Source organism: Chiloscyllium plagiosum, unplaced genomic scaffold (assembly GCF_037043375.1).
Source record: "Chiloscyllium plagiosum isolate Xiang-an unplaced genomic scaffold, Cpla_swu_hap1 HiC_scaffold_26, whole genome shotgun sequence".
In the NCBI taxonomy this organism is placed as follows: domain Eukaryota; kingdom Metazoa; phylum Chordata; class Chondrichthyes; order Orectolobiformes; family Hemiscylliidae; genus Chiloscyllium; species Chiloscyllium plagiosum.
In genome coordinates, this window is record NW_028270164.1 from 16,473,114 (window position 1) to 16,499,373 (window position 26,260).

The window sequence follows — 26,260 nt, forward strand, 5'->3', positions numbered from 1 at the left end:
GGCAATTTAGCATGGCCAATTCACCTAACCTGCACATTTTTGGACTGTGGGAGGAAACCGGAGCACCCGGAGGAAACCCACGCAGACACGGGGAGAATGTGCAAACTCCACACAGCCATACAGAATAGACTGAGGCTGTTTTCCCTGGATCGTTGGAAGCTGATGGATGACCTTATAGAGGTTTATAAAATCATGAGGGGCATAGATAGGATAAATAGACTAGGTTTTTTCCTGTGGTGAACAAATCCAGAACTAGAGGGTGTAGGTTTAGGGTGAGAGGGAGAAGAGTTAAAAGGGACCTAAGGGGAAATGTTTTCATGCAGAAGGTAGCATGAACATGGAATGACGTGATGGAGGCTGGTACAATTACAACATTTAAAAGGCATCTGGATGGGTATATAAAAAGGAAGGGTTGAGGGGATATGAACCATGTGCTGACAAATGAGACTAGATTAGGTTGGGATATCTGTTCGGCATGGACGAGTTGGACCGAAGGGTCTGTTTCCAAGCTGTACATCTCTATGACCATATAGTTCTATATAGCTGCAACATTACTTGCAAGTTTTTTATACTCTATACCCCAAACGATGAAGGAAAGCACGCATTGTGCCTTCCTCACCATCTTATCCACTTGTGTTGCCACTTTCAAGAAAGTGTGGACCTGTACGCCTCAATCTCTGTGTTAATGTTTCTAAAGAGTTCTGCCATTTACTGTATACTTCCCTCCTTCACTAGACCTTCCAAAATGCATCACCTTGTACTTGAATTTTTAAAATTAGAATTAGAATCCCTACAGTGTGGTAACAGGCCCTTTGGCCCAACAAGTCCACACTGTCCCTCCAGAGAGTAACCCACCCAGACTCATTTACCCCTAACTAATGCATCTAACCTACACATTCCTGGACAGTCTGGGCAACTTATTACGGCCAATTCACCTAACCTGCACATCTTTGGATTGTGGGAGGAAACCAGAGCACCTGGTTGATGGAGTTCTGGTTTGAATGCCATGCCTTTAAGAATTCTCGTGTGTGTCTTCGTTTAGGGGGAGAATGTGCAAACTCCACGCAGACAGACGGTCGCCCAAGGCTGGACTCGAACCTTGAACCCTGGCGCTGTCGGGCAGCAGTGCTAAGCACTGAGCCAACATTAAATTCCATTTGGCAATTCTCCACCCAAGTCTCCAGCCTATTCATAACTACTGTGTCCTACAATAATCTCCAGACTATCCGCAGTGTCCTTTACTGAATTTGATTTAAAAAGTCACTTTTAATATTAATTGACTTTGCATTAACTGTTTTTTTTTAAACTTTTAGCATTCTTTACATGAAGTGATGCTTAATTTCATTTCTCAAACTTCAAACAAACCACCTAACTTTTAAAAATACAGTATAACTTTAATTTGTGTACTTATCCCATGTAGCTCAATCCCCAGAATCAAGTTTTTAGTCTTATAAACTTGTGCTTTCCAAAGCCAAAATACTCTTCCTAAGGTTGATGCCCAGAACAGCTTAAAGTATTCTAGCTGCATGCTGACTAGTGTTGTTTTATCGTTGAAGCATCACTTCAACCTCCTTTGTATTCTGGTCTACTAGATACACATGCCAGCACATTAGATACTACCAGCAAATCTAACATCATTTACAAGATACCATGCAAGAACTGTAAAAAAAAAAAATCAGACAAACAAGCAGGAAACTTGCCACCAGGATACACAAACACCAACTGGCCACCAAAAGACATGATCCCCAATCACTAGTTTCCATATATACAGACAAAGAAGGACACCACTTTGACTGGGACAACACACACATCCTAGGACAGGCAAAACGAAGACACGCACGAGAATTCTTAAAGGCATGGCATTCAAACCAGAACTCCATCAATAAACACATCAATTTAGATCCTATCCCTCTTCCCTTGAAAAAAAGAACCAAAAATGACATCACCCACCTTAAGAAACCAAGACCTAAAAATAAAGAGGCAGGACATCCCACTAGCGCTTCACCAGAGACTCTCACTGATGATGTTATCTAGAATGGTGACAAAATGTCTGAAAACAAATCTTCCAGCTCAGCAAGCTAACTGACATAATTATTTTCTATACTTGCACATGACACTTAATTTATTACTTGGGAGGGCCAAATGATCCTTTGGACGTCCACTGTTGACAGTTTTTCATTATTTAGGAACAAAAATGTTCTGTTTTATGTCCAAAGCAGATGATCTCACATTGATTCCCTTTAAGTCAATTCACTACTGTTTTGCCCGCTTAACCAACATCTACTCACATTGCTGATAATGTTGTCTATCTTTCACTTTGGCAAATTTGTATATGTAGCTTTTTATACAATTTAATTAGTTAACAAATCAAATGAATAGCTGAGACCCCATAAGCATTCTCTGATGAAGGGTATATGCCCGAAACGACGGTTCTCCTGCTTCTCAGATGCTGCTTAACCTGTTATAGTTTTCCAGCACCACACTGTCGACTCTAATACTCCAGCATCTGTAGTCCTCACTTTGTCCATAGGCATTCTCTGCCCACTACTTCAAAAAATTAATCACGTTCGTCTAGTATGGCCTACCTTTAACTCCACATATTTTCAATGTCATGTAAATTTAACACAATGTGGATTAAAACAAGAGACAAGGCTTCAAGAATTCTTTATACTTTCTCCAATTTTCTTCTATCCTTCATCTCATTGGGGTACAATTCTGCAGGGAGTGATCAACTTCAAGTACCTCAAGCAGAAGGGTGGTCATGAGAAGATCTTGATTGTGCGCGTGGGAAGTGTGAATGTGAATCACAGCGAAGTCCAATGTTTTCCTGATCAAACATTCACATATTTGTTATCAGCTAGGTAACTTGCCCCACTTAGTCATAATTCATTATCAATTTAGTCAGGTTTTGTGATGTATATACATAATCTTGGAAAACAGACTGTACTACCAAATAATTGCACAACTTAATCAAGTTTACGTCATTGCTCTCCATGGTATGAGGACACAAACACTGCGCATTCGAACACTAATTCTAAAGCCAAGTTAACATTGCTTGTTAAAATTCTACATCACATGGCTCAGTGTTCTTCACGCCTATGAAGAACAGCTTGCTGATCAGTCTGTTCAGCAAGACTGTTTCTACTATAATTCCATTAACAAGTTTATTTTCACCATCCCAAATCAGTTGAAATCTTGTTTTAGATACACACTGCCATAATACTCAAAGTCATTGCAGGATTCAGACTGTATTCAAAGGCAGACTGGCTCCTGCACTAAAAGGGTACAAGATGCATCAGGATTCAGGTATACAGTGGTGAAACATTCACAAGACCATCTGAACAATCTCCAACCATGACAGTAGCTGAGTAAAGCATTTTAATTACTTTTCAGCGCATAATGGGTACGTTTCTTTTCATAAAAATGTTCTGTATGCATGTGAGCTATTTTTTGTAAATTTCTACTGGAAAAAGGGATTGTTCAGGGTGAGATCCCCACTACCAACTCCAAGTAACCATGTAGCAGGAGACTGCGTAGCTGGGTTCATTAGACAGCTGGTGACACATTCTGAAACAGCCTTCAAATCCAATTGGGACTGAGGTGAGCTTTAGATCTGCCTTTTCACCTTGTTTCACAGTGAATTCACGGCATAAGCCATGAATCGGCAGCCCTCTGCTACCTGCCTAATAGCCAAATATTATACATTATATTATCCAGTGATCTGGAAGCACAAACATGCAATTTGCATAACAAACAGACAAGCATGAGCTTTTACCTACAAGGAAGGCAATGCAAAAAAAAAAGGAAAAAAAAAGTTACCTTGCAGAAATAGTAAAAATCTTGACTCAAGAATAAAACAGCATGTCCACGCATAAGTGTTTCAAGATGATGATAAGAATAAAATGTGCACAATTGTCCATGGATGTGGATTAGTCTGTCACTTGTCTTTTGACAAGGATATTTACAAAATTTGTTGGTCAACAACCCATGCAATCAAAGCTATGTACAAACACCAGCAACTATAATACGTCAAGTGTAAGGGCAATGGAAAAGCATGTCAATGCTTTTAAAATCCTTATCCTGGTTTTCAAATTTCAACTTCCCCATCTCAATAACCTCTACTTCACAAATCTCCACAGTCTCCAAGTTCTGATCTCTACTGAATGTTTAATTTTCATCATTCCACCATTGTGTGCAAAGCCCTAAGCACTGGAATTCCCTCTCTCCTTAAAACACTCTTTACTTTTGACTAAGCTTTTCATCATTATCCAAATATACCCTTCTGTAGCTCAGCATTAGAAATCTTTATAATGACCCTGATCTTGTTAAGCCCCTTAAGGCTTTTTGATAAGAAAAGGATGCCACATAAATGCTATTTATACCAACTTGATGCCAAAGCCTGCTATAAAACATAAGCTGAAATGTATATTTCCTCAGGCTGAAAATATTAATTTCAAAGTATGTACAGTCTAAAGACCAGAGAATACATTAAATTTACAATTACTGTACAAACAATGCATAACATTTGAAATGCATATCCTTAAACTGGAGTAGGGAATTCACAAACCTGATATACAAACAAGTGCTTTACCTGAGTTAACTCAGCAGTAGCACCAACTGCAAAACCTGTACTGATTGAAGTCACCATGACATCACATCTGCCCCAACCTCACCCCTTGCCTGACCCTCAGGTTGAAGTCCCCACTAGTTATCACTCTACAACAACAATGCAGCCTATGATCATGTAAGACAAATGACACTTTCACTTTTATTTTCAGTTCATTCAACATAAAACAAAGGAACTATTCAAAACATTAGTAAATTATAAGAGCAGTGGCAATTTTAAAATCTGCACAAAATCATATCCCATTTTTAATAAAAAAAAGGAAATATTTTCTCCTTCAGTTAGGTTCAACTGTACATCAGAGATACAACTCATCCATTGCTGCTCTTTACAGATCACTACAAACTTGGTCGCCAGACTAAGTTGATCTCAGCATTCAACTACAAAAAGGAACCCATTAAACTCATACCTCCATACTGCAGTATAATCACATCACATGACATGTAACTAAGCTGGCCAAAACACAGGTTGTAAATCCATTAGCTCTCATTTACTACTGCCCAATAACCTTCTAACTAATGTAACAGACCCCTTTGATAAACTGTGGCAAGGCCCAGACCCTTTAGTTCAGTCAATGAATGCTAATCATAAGGAAACAGTTGAAGTGCTGTTTTTACATGTATTCCCAAACAATTATACACAGCCTTACTAAATATCAATACAGAATTCAAAACAGTCTTGGATTCTTTTAAATGCCAGGAGAGTTCACAGACGACGACAACGACGACGACGACGACGACAACAACGGAATTCGAGGGTTGCGTTAAATAGAAAACAAAGAATTGTAAATTATACACCTTAAAGTCCTTGAATTGTTTTAAGGCTAAAGCTCAACACAACGTTGTACAGAATTTTGTACAGGATGGGATGATTCAGTGTCTGAAGTAGAATGCATAAATTCTGAAACGGTTTCAAAAGTGGCCCAACACAAAAACTAAGAGGCACTATCCCAATCAGACTTCTATGAATTAGGCAGCCAACACCGCAACCAGATTTTGTTTTACCATGACATCCTTTGCTCAGAACTCTCAACAACCTCCTTCATTTTACAGCTTCAGGCCAAACATTCAAACCAGCATACAACTTGGGCCAAAATTTGAATTGAATTTCCCAATTCCAAGATTAGAAGTTCTTGAGCGGAAATCCAGCAATTTGGCTGTTAAAATGACTCCAGTCCCTGGTTCAAATATGTGATCAGCTTTCCCCCATTTTGGAAGATTCTAATGGGTAAAATCAGTATCTCCTATGTGTAAGCCAACTTGCATTATTTATTTACACAGAACATAGAAAAGTACAGCACAGAACAGGCCCTCCGGCCCACGATGTTGTGCTGAGGATTATTCCTAATCTAAAATAAAATAACATAACCTGACCTACGCACCCCTCAATTCACTGCTGTCCATGTGCATGTCCAGCAGTTGCTTAAATGTCCCTATGGACTCTGCTTCCACCACCACCACTGGCAACGCATTCCATGCATTCACAACTCCCTATGTAAAAAATCTACCTCTGACGTCTCCTCTGTACCTTCCTCCTAAAATCTTAAAATTATGACCCCAGTGCCAGTCAATCTTGCCCTGGGGAAGTCTCTGGCTATTGACTCTATCCATGTCTCTTATTACCTTGTAGACTTCGATCAGGTCACCTCTCTTCCTCTTCAGAGAGAAAAGTCCGAGCTTAGTCAAGCTCTCTTCAGAAGACAAGCCCTCCAGTCCAGGCAGCATCCTGGTAAACCTTCTTTGCCCCCTCCCCAAAGCCTCCGTATCTTTCTTATATTAGGGCGACCAGAACTGGACACAACATTCCAAGTGTGGTCTCACCAGGGTCTTGTAGAGCTGCAGCAAAACCTCGTGGCTCTTAAACTCGATCCCCTGTTAATGAAAGCCAAAGCACCACATGCTCTCTTAACAACCCTATCCACTTGTGTGGCAACTTTGAGGGATCTATGCACTTGAACACCAAGATCCCTCTGTTCCTCCACACTGCCAAGAATCCTATCTTTAATCTTATATTCGGCATTCTAGTTAGACCTTCCAAAATGCATCACTTCGCATTTATCCAGGTTGAACTCCATCTATCATCTCTCAGCCCAGCTCTGCATCTTGTCTATGTCGTGCTGCAGCTTGCAATAACCCTCAATGACATCTCCAACCTTTGTGTCAAATGTTATTTCCTCTTTCTGAAGAGTGTGATATCCAAGATGATATAGTTTTTCCAAAAGCCAACATACTGGTTCACTTAATAGTTCACAATTATTAATAAATGGATCCTGGGTCACCACAATGCTTATTTCCTTTAGCCCTCAACGAACATACCATTTCTAATCACAGCAAAATGTACCAAATCATGAGAATGGTTGGGAAACAGGTTTAAAAATGAATACAAAAGCAGAAAATACAGAAAAGGATAAAGAAAGTGCAAGAGCAGGAAATGTGAGGGGAAGACAAAATAGTACATGAAAGGAAAGCTGCAATATTTCATCATGTTGATACTGCACTGAACAATTTAGTTTTGGTTCTAGTTCACAGCAATACAAGTGTGAATCATGATTTCATCATCTATTCAAATCATTAGAAAACTGGAAGAGGTAAGACTTAAACACACTAAGGTGCTGCACTTCACCCTCCTAACATCACTGCAATATTAAAATAATACAGAACACCTAATAAAAAAGTTTTTTTTTTAAACTAACGAGGGTATGGAAATGCTGGAACAGCAGGCCACCAGAACCCGACCTAAGCAAGTGTTTTTGGCAAGCTTTGCACTAATTGCTTTGAGACTGTAGCCAACGCCCAGTCTTTCTAGTGTGCAACCATCTTCGTCAGATGATTTCTGATAGGCAGCTAGTTGAAAGTTTGCAGGAAACACTTTTGCGGTAATGATAATGGAAAAATGATATTCATAAACACATCAGCAAGAAAGGACTAAACCAGAGATAGACCATATGATGATTAGCTTGCTGTTTTTAAAACCATTAATGTGCTTTGGCATATGGATACAGACTGTTGGGTATGTGCCAAACTGCAAGCAAAATACTCTGGGCCATGATTTTCTCAGTGTTAGCAGCTTTGGATTCAAGTATACTCACAATGTGTTGCAGCAAGAATACTGAAAAATTGACAATCCACCGAACCATTGCCTAGGATTACACACTGCAATAAGTAGAGGTCAGTGATAGCTCCTAAATTATAATCTTCAGATTAAAAGCACTCAGTGACGTAGGGTATCTTTACCAACAACAGAACTGTTGCAAAACTGAATTATCTTCTCACAGAAAAACAAAGAATAGTTAATAGCATATGATAGTAATTTAGTGGCGAGATTAAAATTACACTTTAATTTTTTAATAAACTTGTGCAGAGATATGATGCATCCACCCTCCGAGCAGGTGAGACTTGAACCCTGGACCACCTGGTTCAGAGCTAGGGACATCACCACAACAGCCCTGAAAATTATCATATAAGCATTCTGAATTTCTACCATAAGCTAAGAAAAGGAATAACTTAACTCAACTGACAACAGTGATCATATGTCACCCTAATACTTCATGATGGAATCACTAACGTTTGTAATGACATCTTTTTATTTATTGTGGACTAAAAAAACTGAAGATACAGTTTTAATTGAAGAGATTATGCCAAGAGATAGCTGCAGTTCTAAAAGTCATGTTTACTGGGGGACACGACTGTATATAATTGTGCATGCTCCTGGAACACCAAGAACAGAAGCAAATACCACAGATCTAATGAGTTCTACACATAGGAAATACGCTCAACTACTTTCTGATTGGCTTCCAGCCAACGGATTATGACTTCTATGTTGGTCTACAGCAGAAAACCACCTAGCCGGTAAAAGGGAAGCAATGTAATAAGCTTTTGGTCGCTTGTTTGGAAATACTAACAAGTCTCTAGTAATTGGTAGCTGCTTTCCACTCATCTTTCCCTGCAAATGTGTTGATAGAAGAAAAAAAAACACCTTTAAAAGACAATAAAGGTAAACTTCCAACCAGTAAATAAACCTTGTTTCGCAGAGTCATGGAAACAGACCAACTCATCCGCAACAACCAGATACCCTAAATTAATCTCGTCTTATTTGCCAGTATTTGGCCCATATCCCGCTAAATCTTTCCTATTCACATACCCATCCAGATGCCTTTGAAACATTCTAGCCATACCCACTTCCACCACTTCTTCTGGCAATTCGTTCCATATATGCACTAACCTCTGCGTGAAAAAGTTGCCCCTCAGGTCCCTTTTAAATCTTTCCCCTCTCGTTTTGGACTTCCCTATCCTGAGGAAAAAAAAGATCTCAACTATTCACCCTATCAATGCCCCTCATGATTTTATAAACTTGTAGAAGGTCAACCCTCAACCTCCAATGGTCCAGGAAAGAAGTTAAAAGGAGCAGAAAGAAAACAACTCATTGAATCCAGTGGTTCAGGTTGGTCTATAAAACGGTGTTTCCCTGATTTATTTTTCCACCTTTAATTCCCATACCCTGACTGTCTTCGAGTGTCTGTTTATGAAAGACAGACTAAAGGAGAGTTAGATTTAAAAATTTAAGTTAGCAATTTATATTTCTTAATTGCTAGTGATAAAGGATAATTTGCTTGTAGTAAACAACTATTTTCTTGTTAGCTACAGAAACCTGAGAGTATTTCATTTTTGTCTAAGATCATCAGTCAGGTAAACTGTGGTATTTGAATAGTTTGAATAAATATTTTCACATTTGTAATGACTCTGGGACTTGTGGGGCTTGATTTTGAGCACAGTATCCACGTGAGTCATGACACTTTAAAAGATTTGACATAGAGTCATATTCTAATATACTTTATTTTTCCCTCACCAATGGGTAGCATATAAATTATTTTAAAAACAAATCCATGAGCAGCGGCCAATAGCAACAAGACTATCAAATAAATAATTCTGCTCTCATTTGTTAATAAAAATCATCGTTCCTAATACAGCATGCACATCAGCAAAAATAATGCTATGTTAATTCCTGACACACAATCATGGTCATTGGAAAAGCTCAATTATTTCAAGTAAAAAATATTCAAAGAGAATTCAACAATGATGGAACTATGTAAGTAGTGCACTTTTACAAACTAATCCAGGATCTCTCAAGTTTTATTTGTAGCGTTAACAGAACATCCAAAGTATCATTAACACCAATTCCATACTTTCAAATATTACCTGAAATTCTACAACCTGAGCTGATTCCTTAATTACCTAGTTCAGTTATGTAGTCCCAACATTTAAAACAAAAATTTCAAACACAGGTGTTTCTGGCTAGTCAGGCGCTTATGGCTATTGTATTGCTGTTACAAGGTGGGAGCAAGCCTTTGTGAATTGCCAAAGTTCGAAGAGCACGCTTTGCACGATTTGATACAGCTCAGTGGGCAAAGGAGTTGAGTTCAAGCCAACCCAGACAAAGCTGGCTAATTTCCTACCCTAAAGGACATCAGTGAACTAAACTGTGGTTTTTAATTACAACCCCAAACCTTTGTGGTCACTTTTTAATGATACTAGCTTTTCATCTTCAGATATCTTTTAAACTGCAATTAAATTCCCAAAGTGCTATGGTGAAATTTAAATTCACAAACTCTGGATTATAAATTCAAGTAGCTGTATTACTAATCCAGCAACATAGTTAGTTTATTTTGAATTCAATTCTAGAGTGAACACTGTTTAGATTTAATCTTGAACCAGGTTTGGCTGTGTGAATAATGCCAAAACTTCAATCAAATTAGAAATTCATCTGTCAGATTAAGACATGAGGATGGGCCAGTGTGACCGGGAAAGTGACTGGTCTAAACATAGTTTTAAAAAAAAAAAATCACTGCACCAGATTATAGACAAAAGGTTTATTTGAAAATACAAGCTTTCGGGGCATTGCTCCTTCATCAGGTAGCTAGTGGGGCAGGATCATAGGCCGGAATTTATGTAAAAGTTCAAAGTATTATACACCTGATGCAATGCATTGAACGAGCCTAGATTGCTGTTAAGTTTTTAATCACTTAGAATGGGGATGCAGGTTTCGATTGAGATGTCGATTGCCAAACTTCTTTCAAATCACAGTCCTGAGATAACTTAAGGTTTATGTATGACACTTTGATCTTTTACTATAAATTCTGCGTCCTATGATCTGGCCCCACAAGCTATCTGACAAGGGAGCAGTGCTTGGAAAGCTTGTACATTTTAATAAATCTTTTGGACTGTAACCCGGTGTTGCATAATTTTTAAACTGTGTCCACTCCAGTCCAACACTGGTACTTCCACATTACGATCTAAACATGTAATCTGACTGAATACAAGAAATCATCTGTACCAGTTCTATAATAAGCTACACCAAGATAGGCTCTCAACATGAAAAAAGTTCACAGACTGTTTTTAATTTTCATTAATGTATTGATGGATTAGCGGCTTTAAATATAGGTTTACGGTTTAAATATACCTTTAAAAGGTAAACCATTAGCTTTCAGGTTGGTGCTTGATTTTGACTGCACCATTGTCCAAGAAGTCATTGCACGTTCTTGGAAAGTAATTACTCTTGTGTAGTGAATTATTTCTAAAGAACCTTTGGTGGGAAAACAAAACCCACAATAACGTAACCTGGCACTAACATTATTTTGTGGAAGAGTTCCCAAATACCCTCCTGCAAATAATCCCATCAGTTATAATTACTTAGCTTTAGCCACAATGGGCACTCTTTGGAGATTAATTAAAGCCAATGACTTACATTTTCCATTAAATAATGGCTGACATTGGATTTTGGAGATTTGTATTTGACAATGTACCACTTCTTCAATTGATTCAAAGATGACTGAAGAAAGCAAGCTTTTTTGCCCAAGTATACAGACACTCAAAATCAGTGAATCACCTGTGCAATGTGGCTGACTGTGGCCATCCCAAGAGTTGTTTCATTGTGATGAGTAACTTAGAAAGACAGACCAGTGGGCATTACCCACCTTCATACTTCAGTGATATGTTAATGAAAACTAAATTTCTTCACCAGACCTCATGTTGTAACACTTCAATACAGGAATAAGGTAATAATGTATGTTTTAGTATATTTAACTGGAATAGTGGAAATGAGTAAGATGTGAACCCCTTTCACTTGTTGAGAGTTCTCAAAGAAAAGCTAGTAAAATAAACTAAAGTTCCAACTTCTGGAAGGTCAAGGGGCTCCTCTGAAGTTGGCCTTCAAACGTCTGTTGATCATTCTGTATGAAGCTATTCATCTTAGGTCAAACAAAATCAGTTTCCAGCATAAAAAAGGTGGAAAGCAACATAGTGAGTGAAAGGGGAAGGATCACAGGAACTCAAACACAAGGTTAGAGCACAACCAAGATTATAATTCTCATGGTGTCATCCTTTGAGGCTCACAAGCAACCAAATTAAATTGATTCACCAGTGATGGCTGGTTAGGGTAGAGTAGCAGCAGGTCAGTTCTACGATATTTGCCCAATCGCAGTTCCAAAGTTAGTGAAAGCAGTTGATCAAAATACCTTCGTCTGTTCAAACACTCAAAAATTCTAATCACTAATCCATTAATCAGGGATCAAAAACTTTTAATCTCCTCCTGATATAGGTGTATGTATTTACAACAATTTCAAATCTGTCATCTTGTTTTATTCTCTACTCATTATAAAAATAATTAGACAGCATACTGTACACTCTGTTAGCAAATAAGTACAATCCTATTGATGTCTGTTAATCACTTCAAGGAATCCCTTTTCCTTCAAGCAAAAGAACAATGAAGCTATTAAAATAAATGGCCTTTAAAATCTTAGAAAGAAAAACTATTAATTGTTCAAATGAACACAGCTAAAATAAAAAAGACAATTCCCAAAAATGTTCCAAAATATCGCAACCAGAGCTTCTAACTATAAACTTGCACCAAATTGTACATAACCCCCAAAAGGGATTTATGACCTAATAGACTTTAAGTTGATTGCAGGTATGGTTCAGCATGGTTTTAAAATCTAAACCGATATATAGCAAAATAGAAAGGTTTTCAGAACATCGGTCCAAAGAGTCTGAAGATCTGTCACCAAAGGCAAATCAGAGAGGAAGTGGAGATAAAGAATGTACAAGTTTGAAGAACGGTGAAGGAAAGCAGTGAGCCGGCATGTAGAATGGGGAAGCAGAGGAATTTGTGAAGTCAAGGATTTCAAATTAATAAATTGGGGGTAGGGATTCGGGCTGGCACGGTGGCTCAGTAGTTAGCACTACTGCCTCACAGCACCAGAGTCCTAGGTTCGATTCCAGCCTCTGGCGACTATTTGCACATTCTCCCCGTGTCTGCACGGGTTTCCTGCGGGTGCTCCGGTTTTTCCCCCACAGTCCAAAGATGTGCAGGTCAGGTGAATTGGCCATGCTAAGTTGCCTGCAGTGTTAGGTACATTAGTCAGAGGGAAATGGGTCTGGGTGGGTTGTTCTTCGGAAGGTTGGTGTGGACTTGTCGGACCGAAGGGCCTGTTTCCATACTGTAGGAAATCTAATCTAATCTAATCATTGACAAGGGGAAAAAAAAACCTGTGGTAAAGAAGGGGATTTGTTGCAGATTGGAGTCATTTCACCTAGGCTCAATTTCAATGGCACTCTTAACCCAAAGTCCAAGTGTAACTCTAACCTATGCATTGGAAGAGAGTCTGTTCTAACAAGTGGTCGGTAAAACAAGCTTCATTATTGCGAGGTTCACTCTGCTGTGCCTTTCTTTTAAAAAAAGCCAAAATTAAACATTATTTCATCATTGCAGCAAATTATTAACAAATCCTAATACAAAATTATTAATAATTTTGAGGAGCAATCCACATATTTCTTATTGGGAACATTTCAATACGTAAACACTAATCTCAAAAGTATGTTAATAAATTGCAAGAATTCCTCAGAGGGAATCCTTATCCCTTCACTGAAAGCATTAATAATCAAAATGAAGCAAGCAGCAAGGTCAAGGCTCATCTACGAAGATAGAGATTTGACCAAGATGTCTGAGGGTGATCACTGCTAACTGTACACTGAAGTAAATTTAACCATTTTAATCATCAGTCTCACTTCTTATGTACTATTAATTCACAGTATCTACCTTTTCCTAAAAAAGAAAATCTCATGAATGTTTAAACACACAATACAGCATGAGTCTCAGCAACTCAATCCTTGAAATCATACTGTAAATACATGTGAAGAAACAAACACAGAGATCACTACTGCGATGCAGCAGCATAATTCTCAATGTATGCAGCAGAAGCAACATTAGCTTGGATGAAACCAGGATCTGTACAAGGCAGAGACAGGCCCAAATCTATTCTCTCATGCTGAAAATATCAGTGCAAAGGTCTATGGACCAGGCAGTTGGACAATTTTCTGTCGTGACACCTTTACCAAAGTATAATGTTTTCAATCTCCTCTGTTGAATCAAGTCAGTCTTTTTACCCCAGGTTTTCTATCCAGATTTGCGGAAGGTAGAAATTAGAATTTCACAGTAAATTTATCTTGATCAGACACACATCATAATATTCATCCAATGTTCGGAGGTTCCTTATTCTGTCATTAGAATTGTGCGGTATTGCACTACATTTGAAGAAAAACTGAGTTATTTTGAAAAATTGAAAATACAACATTCAATTTAATTTGGCCACAACCAGATCAAACCTCATTACACTGTTGATTTTCCGCACCATTTTTGCCCTCAACTATTTCCAGCAGCAAAAATAAGGTGAATGAAATATTTATTTGGAGCATTTGACAAGCACTTTAAATCAGAATATATTAATTAAATATTCTGATTTAATCACAAATATATAGTATACAAAGTTCTTCAAAAATACACAGAAATTTGAAGGGATCAAAAACATTTGTTTTTGGAAAACAAAATAAAAAGGTCATGCCATTTGCCAGTCTAACCTTCCAAGATACATTGGACTAACAGACACAGTACTGAATTGAGCACAAATTGGAATGCAGAATACTGTGGATACTGGAAATGCTCAGCAAGTCTAAAAGGCCATCGACCTGAAACGTTAAGTTCATTTCTTTCTCCAGATCTGCTGCCAGACCTGCGTACTTTCAGAATTTTCTGTTTTATTACTGAATCTAGCATATCTATCACTGCTCTCACATTTTGTGTAGTGGAACAGGATGAGAATCCAAAGACCCAATGTATTAGCTGCAGGCATGCACTAACTATGCAGCCATTTAATTGGCAAACTGCTGGCAAAAGTGATAACATCCATCAATTACGGCAAATCAGACTTGAGGATGGAGATTGGACTCTCAAAACTATTATAGTTTAAGCTCAAGTGGGATTCTAGAGCAGAATGACATTTGAAAACAAAAAACAGCATACAATAATCAAACAAGCAACAACGCATTACACAAGACAAGAAACTGTTGCAAGTTTTTTTTTAATGTAGGTATTGCGGTACATTGGTACTGTCCCGAGCTCTAAGGCTCTGGATTATTTTAGATTTGTTTAAGACATGGTCTTATTGGAATGGGGGTTACTTGATGAAGAGCAGAGAACTGTTCTTTAGGTGTGCTGGTCAGCACACCCCTCTCCCAGCACAAGCAGAAAAAAAACTGATTACTGACCGTTTACATAATTTATAATAACAGAGGTCTTGCTAGAAACAATGCATCAAAAATAAAAGTAACTAGAGCATGAAACATTTCACTGATGTGATAAAAAGGTGCTATATAAATGCAGGTTTACTTAATTACAACATTTCAGAATCAGATAAATTTAGGTTTCACCTGCTGACGGAGTGTACATTAGAACTGTGATTCAATTGCAAGTGTACTTCATTGGCATTAAAACTCTACAGTATGATCGAAGGTCACGAAAAGAGCTTTATACTCATGCAAGTCTTCCTTCAAATGTTACACAAGGTGCGCACTAGAATTAGGAAAGTTTGCAAATTTTGATTACAAGCCTACAGTTTTATCCAGTTGCAACACTACATTTTAAACCAATAACTCAGTTTTCATGATCTTGACCACTATGCTGCAACCCTACTGAGATTTTACTTGCAACAGAGTTATTACGGTTGGCCAACACTCCATCCTCCCTGAATTACTAATAAACCCAATTCAACCTTTTATTTGAAGAATGGCATGTTGAGGTAATGGAAATATGGCAGAACCTTTGAAACTGTACCTCAGAAAGGGACATGGTAAAAATATATGGCAGATTACAGAAGAATGATATAATATTACAAATATTCAACTGGGACAACGCATCCATCCTTGGACAAGCCAAACAAAGACACGCAAGAGAATTCCGAGAAGCATTCCAACCGGAACTCTATCAACAAGCACATCGAGTTAGATTCCAACTACCACCCCCTGAGAAAAGGAACCGGAAGTGACTTCACCGCAGGAAATAACATCACCAACCCAAAGAAACCCAAATATATAAATAGAAAACAGGAATTTTCAGCAGTGCTTTGCCTGAGGCCCACTGAAGATGTTACCTAGTAGGGTAATGAAACATCTGGAAATGGACCTTCCAGCTCAGCGAGCAAACCTACATCCAAAACCTCAACCTGAGCTACAAATCTTCAAGACTTGGTAAGTATTACAAATATTGCTGTCACTGACCTAATGTTTAATTGTTGAAACAGGATTACAGAAAATAAAATCCCATTTGCATTGCTTGCCCATATATCTAGAGTTCCAGTTCGCCTCCCCCAACAAAGCTCTTCACACAATAAAGAGAGAACTTTGTTTGTTGGAAATCAGAAACAAAAACGGAAATTACTAGAAAAACTCAACATCTGTGGACAGAAAGCAGAGTTAACATTTCGGGTCCAGTGACCCTTTGCTTTCACTTCACAGGTGCTCCCAGAGTTCGTTATGTGCTCCTTCTGGCAATTAAATTGTAAACATTTCAAGAAGAGGACCAGGATGCCACACACAAAAAAAATTACAAATACCCAGAATTAATTTGAAAGTGTCCAGGAGATACAAGGGATCCCCTGAGCACTGTTTAAAAGCAAAACTAAGACATGGGTTCCATCATTGGGCTAACATTTGCTATCCATCCTTAAAAACCCTCAAGGAGGTGGTGATGAACCATTTTCTTGAAATGTGCGATTAAGTTAGGAAGGGATTTCTATGACTTTAAACACAAAATCAGATAAGGAATGATGATAATCAGTAAAGGCAGATAAATCCCCAGTGCCTCAAGGTCTGCACCCGTAAGTATTAAGGACGTGGCAGCAACGAATGTGGACACATTAGTTATGATTTTACAGAACCCAATGAATTTTGGAATGGTACCAGTGGATTAGAAAACTGCTAATGTGACACCATTATTCAAAAAAACAAGATAAGCATGAAGTGGGAAACTACAGACTAATTGGTTTGGCCACTGTAGTAGGAAGTTGAGGGAGTTCTGCATAATGTAGGAGATAATGAACACTTGGAAAAACAAAGTTCATTCACCAGTGCCAGCATAGTTTCATGAACAGGTCATGCTTGACAAACCTGCTGGAGTTAGAGTCATACAGAAAGACTCCTCGATCCAACCAATCCAGGCCGACCATAATCCCAAACTAAACTAGTCCCACTCACCTGCAATTGTCCCATATCTCTCCAAACCTCTCTCATTCATGTACTTATCTAAATGTCTTGTAAATATTGTGACTGTACTCACATCCACCATTTCCTCTGGAAGTTCATTCCACACACAACCCACTGTGTAAACAAAAAAATTGTCGTTCATGTCTTTTTAAAAGTCCTTCTCCTCTCACCTTAAAAATATGCCATGTGTTGAAATAATATACCAGAGGGGGAAAAAAACATGCCATTACCTTATCTATAAACCTCATGATTTTATAAATCTCTAAGGTCACCTTTCAACCTCCTTTATTCTAGTGAAAAAAGTCCCAATGTATCCAGCCTCTCATAACTCAAACCCTCCATTCCCAGCAACAAACTGGTAAATGTCTTCTGAAACCTCTGTAACCAGCAAGGTTGATAATGGGGACCCTGGCAGATGTGGACACCCAAAAGACTGATCCAGAACTTTAGATCTCAGGAGGTAGGGTACTGGCTGACTGGTTGAAAGCAGATGGTCAGGATAAATGGGTCCTTCTCTTAATGGCAAACTGTGACTAGTGGGGTGCTGCATGGTTCAGTTCTTGGACTCAATTATTTACAATCTATATAAGTGATTTGCAAACAGGGACAGAGGGTAACATAGCAAAATTCACAGAAAGCATGCTATGAGGAGGAGATAGAGTTTACAGGTGGATATTGATAGGCTAGGAGAATGGGCCAGAATCTGGCAGATGGAGTTTAATGTGGATAAATGAGAGGTTATCCATTCTGGCTGGAAAATGAACAGGGCAAATTATTATTTCAACGGGAAGTAGATTCAAAGTGCATCAGTGCAGAGGGATCTCGATATTCTTGTGCATTAATCACAAAAAGTGGGTATGCAGGTACAAGGTATAATAAGACAGACAAATAGAATATTAGCATTTATTGCAAAAGGACTGGATTACAAAAATAAAGAAGTGTTGTTATAATTACATAATTGATGAAATCACACCTAGAATATTGTGTCTATTTTGGGCCCCTTGAGGAAGGATATGGTAGCACTGGAGGCAGTTCAAAGGAAGATTATCAGTGATTCCAGAGATGAAATGCCTGTCAAATGAGAAACAGTCTTGTACTCACTGGAGTTCAAAAGAATGAGGGGTATCTGACAGATACATAAAATGCTAAAGAGGATTGATAAGGTGGACGTTGAACAGATGTGGGACAGTCTAGAACAAACGTTCATAAATATAGAGTAAGAGGAGATAGGTTCAAAACTGAGATAAGGAGAAACTACTTCTCTGAGGGTTGTGAATCTGTGGAACTCACTGCCTCACAGTGCAGCAGAGGAAGAAATCAATAAATAACAAAACTAGATACCTTTCTGATGAAAAACAGGAGAAAGGGCATTGGGGAGCAGACAAGAAATTGGAGTTGAGACCACAGGATAAGATCAGCCATGATCATGTTAAATGGCAGAACGGGCTCAAAGGATTGAATTGCCTACTCCTGCTCCTACTTCCTATATTCAGCATTACTGAATTGATGCCAGTGTTGTAGCCTCACCTGCCAGAGCTAATTTTGAGGAATTAGTCTTTAATGTTGCAGTTGGAATACTGGTAAGGACCCAATAGACTTTGCAGTTTGCAGGGCCTTCTGCATTTTCTTAACAAGATGTGGAGTGAATCAAATTGGTTGAAGACTGGCACCGTTGCTGCTTGGGTCCTCAGGAGGAGGTAGGATTTGACACCACAGTGAAGTTACCCTTCTATACAATGCCAAACTCAACATCTTGCACAGCCTGAAACTGCTTCTCAATCAAGTTGAATTTGGCATAATTTTATTGTAACTGTTCCCATTGTTAAAAAGTACCATGTTAGAATGCCACTTTAATAGCAGCAACATTGATGACTGAGTACTGGAAATGGACAATCTAATACAATCAGTACAAAGAAAAATGATGCACCAGTCTCCTCCTGAAAGACCACATCACAAACCCAAGGTTTCAGCCAGCGGAGAACCTGTCAGTTGTGGATACAACACTTAGTAGCACACTACTATATAGGTGGCATTGTGGCACAGTGGTTAGCACTGCTGGCTCACAGCATCAGGGATCCAGGTTCAATTCTGGTCTTCAGTGACTATCTATTTGTGTGGTGACTTTCCAGTGTCTGTCTGGGTTATCCTCTGGTTTCGGCCCACACTCCAAAAATGTGCAAGTTAGGTGAATTGACCATGGTAAAGAGCCCAATCGTGTCCAGGGATGTGCAGTCTAGCTGGGTTGGCCATGGTTAACACAGGGATGCAGGGTTTACAAGGATAGGATGGGATGCTCTTCACAGGATTAAAGCAGACTTGATGGGTTGAATGGCATCTATCTACACTGTAGGGATTCTGTTAACAATGAGGCACATGCAAAAATTTCCAAAGGAAGTGCAATCTTTGGCAAACTTCAAACTGAACAACATCTTAACCCATTCTGCTCTATATACGAGACTTGAGTGTGTTACGAGCAACAACGTTTTCCTAAGCAGCCTTTGTAAACTTATGAAGGTCAGACGACAAGACTAAATATTATGCAGGCAAGGTTCTTGACCAAGCTAACATGCCTAACAGCTACACTATACTGATACAGTCACAACTATATTGTTTGGCCAGGTAGCCAGATTGCCATAATACTGGTCGACCAGAATGAATCTTCCTTAGCAAGCTTGACTCTGATGTGCACTCTCCTGGTGGTCAAAGGTAGTGCAACAAGGTCACAAAGTTTCACTTATGGGTTTTGATATTGTCCCCCAACCCTGGTTCAAATGAAAAACAATGCACCCTCCTTCAGAAGCAAGCACATTTCACAGGCAGATAAGGAAGTTCCAAGCCAGCTCCAGTATTGGGTCATATTTGCAACAGAACCTTCCAAACATAGAATGCCCCTACTCAGCAGCAAGCTGAGTACGCACATCAATGGACACATAAGAGCACCAACATCACAAATGTATTTGCCCAGAATAATTAGGGAGGGGTCAGCAGTTAGAATGGTTCAATCAAAAAAAAAAATTATATATATATATATATATATAGTCCACTGCGCAACCTCAGGGAACCTCAAACGTTGTACAAGCAACAGAGACAGTTATGTTATAAAGGGGAGATAATCAAAACAAAGTGATCTGAAAAAATTTAAAACAAGAAGCCGAACAACCATAATCTCAATCTTCTTTAAAACTTCTGTATTATTGCCTTCTTGGACAGCTTGTTACATAAGTTTATCATTACTCCAAGTTTGAAACTGCACCCCGGTTCCAGAGTTTGCAGCAATCTTGAAAATAGCTTCAGGATTTTATCACTGAATCAAACTGGTGGTCGTTCCACATAAATCAGATGCTTTAAGCTGCATCACACTGTCACTACTTCCAATGTCTCAATATGCCATGCTCCAGCTGTAGCCTTATGACTACCTTGTACAGGCTCTGTAAGAATCCTAGGAATTCTTTCATAAACCAGAGTGAGAGTAGGTTAGCTTTTATTTACTGACACTTCTACTTTATAACCCCCAGATTCCACTTGTGATACGCCCTGCCGCCAGAGTATTTAGTCTATATTTTCACTGTTTATCTTCCTTCCCTGATCTCGTAACTTCAATTCAGATCGCTTTTCTATAGGAAGGATGTTGTTAAACTTGAGAGGGTGCAGAAAAGATTTACAAGAATGTTGCTGGGACTGGGTGTGTGTGTGGGGGGGGGGGGTGCACGGGTGTGTGTGTGTGTGTGTGTGTGTGTGTTTGTTTGTTTGTTAAGGAGAGACTGAACAGGCTGAGACTTTGTTCCCTGGACCATCAGAGCTGAGGGTTGACCTTAGAGATCTACAAGTTCATAAGGGGCACAGATAGGATGAATAGCCATGGTTGCTTTCCTAGAATGGGAAAGTCCAAAACCAGAGGACATAGGTTTAAGATGACAGAGGAAAGATTTGTGAAAGGATCTGCAGGGTAAATGTTTCATGCAGGGGGTAGTGTATGTATGGAACAAGCTGCCAGAGGAAATGAAGGAGGTGGGTACAATTACAACAACATTTAAAAAGGCAACTGGATGGGTATACGAATAGGAAGGGTTTCAAGGGATTTGGGCCAAATGTTAGTAAATGAGACTGGGTCAGATTGGGATGACTGGTCAGCGCAAACAATTTGTCCGAAGGGTCTGTTTCCATGGCCTATGATAATACCTTTAATTTCTCCACAATCATGCCATTTACAGTTCAAAAAATTTATTTCCTTTTACTTGAACTTAAACCTCAGCCAAATTGGACTAATTTCTGTCCAAATCCACAGTACACCTCTGAAAAAGGTACAATCTCACCTCCAAACCTTTGTTAAAACGAATCAAAACCAACAAAAGTTTTTAGTTAAATTAACACAAGTTATTAATCTGAGACAACGTCTGATTCTACTGCTTGTTAGTGATGCAGCCAAGTCAATCCTCACACGATATAGACTGACCCAAGGGCTTGTAAAAAGTACATATCAGCCAAAAGACAGCACAGACTGTAGAAATTCATCTGCAACTGAACAGATATCAGCCAACAACTCACTATTCTTTTTGTAGTCTTATAATAATCTTACTTGTTCCATGAGCATATAGCAGTCACAATGGGAAATTTAAAGAGGAGTACAGATTAGTACTACATACATGTACAAGTTAAAAATGATTCAGACTTTTAATGTTAGCATGTGCAGGGTGGCAACCTCAGAAACAAAACTATGAACACTAAACATTTCATGATTCTTAGGAACATTGGAATGGGATGAGGCCAGTTTCTCCAGTCTATTCTGAACTTTTATGAGATCAGCTGATTCAAATTCAGTACATTATCCACTTTTGTTTCCCCTTCCATTCCATTTTGATTAAGCCCTATACCTCTCTCCCTACCTTCTTCTCACTTTTGATGGTTTGCATTGCCCATAATGGGCTATTCTTCTAAATGTTTAATTGGCTATATGGGTGATTACTGGTTTAAAACGTGGGAAAAAAACTCAAAAGTCTATTTATGTTTCAGGGCTCTTGAGACAAAGTGGTAATTCTCCTACCTCTGAGCTAGGGTGCCTGGGTTCAAGATTCTGGTGCTCCAGAGGCGTATCTCTGAACAGGTAAATATAGAAAATATCCAGGTTTGTCTCAAATGCCATCATACCCTTTACCTAATTAAATCCACCTTAAAGTTTCAACTGATACATCATCAGTTGAAAATTCAACTGAAAGTTCAACTGGAATCAGACAATTCCAAATTTCATCCACTTTTTGATGTGAACAATGTTATTTGATTTCATTCCTAATTTCATTATGATGATACCCCTTTGTACTTAATTCTGCCACAGGTTCTACTCAAGTGAATCCCTTTGACAAAGTGAATGGATCACCTTTCAACTTTACAGACAATCATCAAGCTTATGCAACTTTCCCACAATAGTTAACCCATTCAGCACTGCTCTCATTCTCGCAAATGTACTTCCAGCAAGGCTGATATTTCTTTCCTAAGGTTCAGTATCGAAAACTTAACACACTACCCCAGATACAATCTGGCCAAGATTCTGCACAACAAAATATAAATTCCTCACTTTCATATTTCAAGCTTTTTGTGATAAATACAAATATTCCAGTAATATTTTTAATTATTTATACACCCGTATTAGCTTTCAATGATCTATTCTCATTGATCCTTATATCCTTTTAGTATCTCATAACTCCTGACTATTACCATTGAACAAATTGGCTGATTTGTCTTTCTCGGATCCAAAGCGAACAATCTCTCACAACCCCACACTGGACAATATCTGCAATGTAGGTTTACCCACTCAAGTCCTTTGCAACAAGAAGTTGGCAATCTATGTAAAGTACGAGGCTTTCAAACCTGGTGTCATCTGAAAACTGCAAGTAATCCTCTCCATGCTTTTACCCAGGCTTAAGTGAAAAGCTGAGGTCTCATATTGGACATGTGGATAAGGCCTCACACTTCTAAAAAATTCTTTCAAAGTCACATATATGTACACTTACAAAATCTTAGTTCTGTATTTTATTTTGACAAACACAGCAACTACATAATACAGGGAAGACCCACAGTGAACAGCCACATAATTAGCCAGTTAACTATGAATCTGGTGCAGGTTGAAAGATGAATTTTGACCACACCAGAACCTCTCATTCTTCTTCCCAAGTGTCATGGATCTTTAATATCCAACTGAATAAATTTATGCCTCAACCAAAAGCATATTTCTTTAACAATGCAGCATTCCATCAGTATCTTATTTAAATTTGGGGACTTGCAATAAACCACGGTACCAGTTTCTATGTTCACACTGTATTTCCGAACCTTCACCATCCTACTTCTATTGATTATTTGTTAAGTGAACACATGCATACAAGACCATACTTTGTTGAAAATATAACATCTGAAATATAGAGGTACGTCAGGAATGCACTGCAACCTTGCTCTCAAATTGTTCCTCACTGATTGAGAGCTCAAAAAATATTATTCATAATATCCACTAAAAGGTCAGACATGTTGCTGAACTTCTCACCTCGCACTCATTAGGATGAGAGGAAGAATGCCAAATTTCAAATAATCACAACAATTTAATACAGAAGAAAAGGTGCTGACTGAGTGCAAGACAAAAATCTTTGGCAACATGTCTTGTGTTACAGCAATATTCAATCTGTGACCAAGCCATTGTTTGTAATATCTTTTCATATACCTGTCTAAAACTAAATCAGAAAAATCCTATCATATTTGAGAAAATATTTGAAAGCAAATGATTTTATAGTCAGCACTGTAATCACAGAAGAGTGGATATGAAGCAGAGCAGAATGCACTATAATCAAACGCAAAGACCTCCACTTGGAACTGAAACTGAATAATAACATTTGCTGTTAGTGAAGAGCAAAATACATTTTGCCTGTGCTTAGAGGCAAATAAGTCCCATGATGTATTCCTAAACTCCTAAATTCTGCCACAGAATTTCTTTAGGCATGGGTTTTTCAGCAATCTCCCATGGAGGTGGTGACAGACTGTGGAGGCATAACTGTTGAACTTGATCTGATCTTTACAATTTGGTTAGCACTCAAGGATAAAACTACAGTAGATTTTGTCAGCTCTATTCCAGGGTAGAGGCTAATTGTAGTATCCTAACTACCACAGCTAACTCAGCATAAATAACAAATTTCAACCCTAGGCCTTCTGGCCTCCGCAGTATTTCAGCTTTCTTGTTTAAATGTTGAAACTTGAATCACGGTAAGACTACTACTCGACAATACACTCCATTACAGATACTAATTGTACATTAGTTGATAGAAAAACCTGCTGCCTTAAACTTCACTGCTCTTAAATGACAATTGTTTGGCTTCTGAGCAAACTCCTCAGAAAAACCTACTTTTCTACGACCCATCCTTAGGTTCAAGAATAAAACAAACAAATATGCCTGTGATTATTATTAAACATATCTTTTTACAAGTAAATTAAAGAGCGAGTCAGTACTCTACTTTCAATTTCCTATTGATGACCAAATCACATTTATTTTTATGACACAAGAAAAACAAAATGCAATGAATATTCAGTCGCAAAATATATCATTTACATTTGAATAGTGACAGAGCCATCCCATCCACCTGACAACATACAGTGGTTGTAGAATTCACAGAATAATCATCAATACCTTACAAGATATCAAATGGTCAATATTTTCTCAACATCTGCCAATGTAAATAGACCATATTTAAATATAGCCACATATAGCAGTATACAAGTGGCCAATATGGTAACACAAATACAGTCACACTAAAGGTGTGCACCATCTGGCCAATACTCAACCCTCTCAACATCCCAGGATTATGTGGTCATTGTCAACCGCCATCTGTGAGAGCTTGCTGTGTGCAAACTACTGCATCTCCCACATCGCAACAGTGATGGAACCTCAAAAATAAGAAATGTTAATGCTTTGCAGCACCCAGAATGCACAAAAAACAGTAAATAAATGCAAGCCTTCACAGCCAAATTCATGCTGTAAGCCCTAGTTACCCATTCACATTGCAGTCAGACATAAGGAGTGCAAACCACCAGTCAGCCCCAGCACAAATCAGCAAAGTGAGACACTGTGAACCAGTCCTGATGAGTGCAAGAAAAGCTTCAACTCCCTGTCTCCTTTTAGTCATGTTGAAGTACTACATAGATAGACACGTAAAATTTTATATGGTGGTATAATCACAGTGGGGAGTGTGATCAGTGAAACACACGGGTTTTTACACTGAAAACCCTATACCCCAGACAGACAGTCGATTTAAATTGTAACCAGAAATGCAATCAAGCTTGTCAAGCGTGTGGCTTGAGTATTTTTGTTGTCGTTGTTGTAAAGTGCAGCGAGTGAGAGCACATTGAGTGGAGTGGGTCTGTTGCTGGGGGGATAGGGATATGAATCCTCCCGGTCAGAGAGAGTGGCCTGTCCCTGAAGGACCAACTGCTCACTCTCAGTATAAATAATAAAAAAGAGGGGGTGGGGTCATTTTGTCTTTCATTTCCTCGATAGAGAGGCAAGGGAAAGGCGGGGTGGGGGGAATGATCCCGCGGGCCCCCTGCCGCCCGGCACCAGCCGACCCCGGGGAACGATCCAGCCGCCGCTACTTACACCGACACCGCGAGGGCCTCGCTCTCCTCTCTCCCGCCGCTGCCACACTGGCCGGCTCCACGCTCATAGTCGTCTCCGCCGCGGCGGCGGTGTGTGAGAGCCGGCGGCCGCCTCAGGCTGCAGCCTCCGCCCGCTCCCTCACAGGCCTCAACTGACATCTCCCGCAGGAGGCCAAAGGGCAGCCTCGCTACCAAAGACACTCCGACGTGCGCCAAGATGGGCTGGTGGAGGAGGGAAAAGTCCCTCAGTCAGCCTGCGCCAGCCTCCAGAGACACTTGGTCCTCCAAGCCCTCCTCAACTCTGCATTTTTTCCCCCAAAAAACCACCTTTGCAATGCTGTACCGCAAATAAATTACTCCACTCCCTTTTATAACAATATTTTATAATCGAAATCCACTTCGCTTTACAGTGCGGCAAAAATAA

The 26,260-nt window shown here is 39.1% G+C and overlaps 1 protein-coding gene across 1 annotated transcript in view; it reads right to left on the bottom strand.

The window, feature by feature from the left end:
* LOC122563106 (fibroblast growth factor receptor substrate 2-like) overlaps positions 1–25,999 on the bottom strand; it is a 79,151-nt gene extending 53,152 nt beyond the window's left edge. Inside the window, exon 1 of the mRNA XM_043716535.2 lies at positions 25,838–25,999. The gene's annotated coding sequence lies outside the window, so the exon portion shown is untranslated. The remainder of the gene's footprint in view (positions 1–25,837) is intronic.
* Positions 26,000–26,260: the final 261 nt, after the last annotated feature.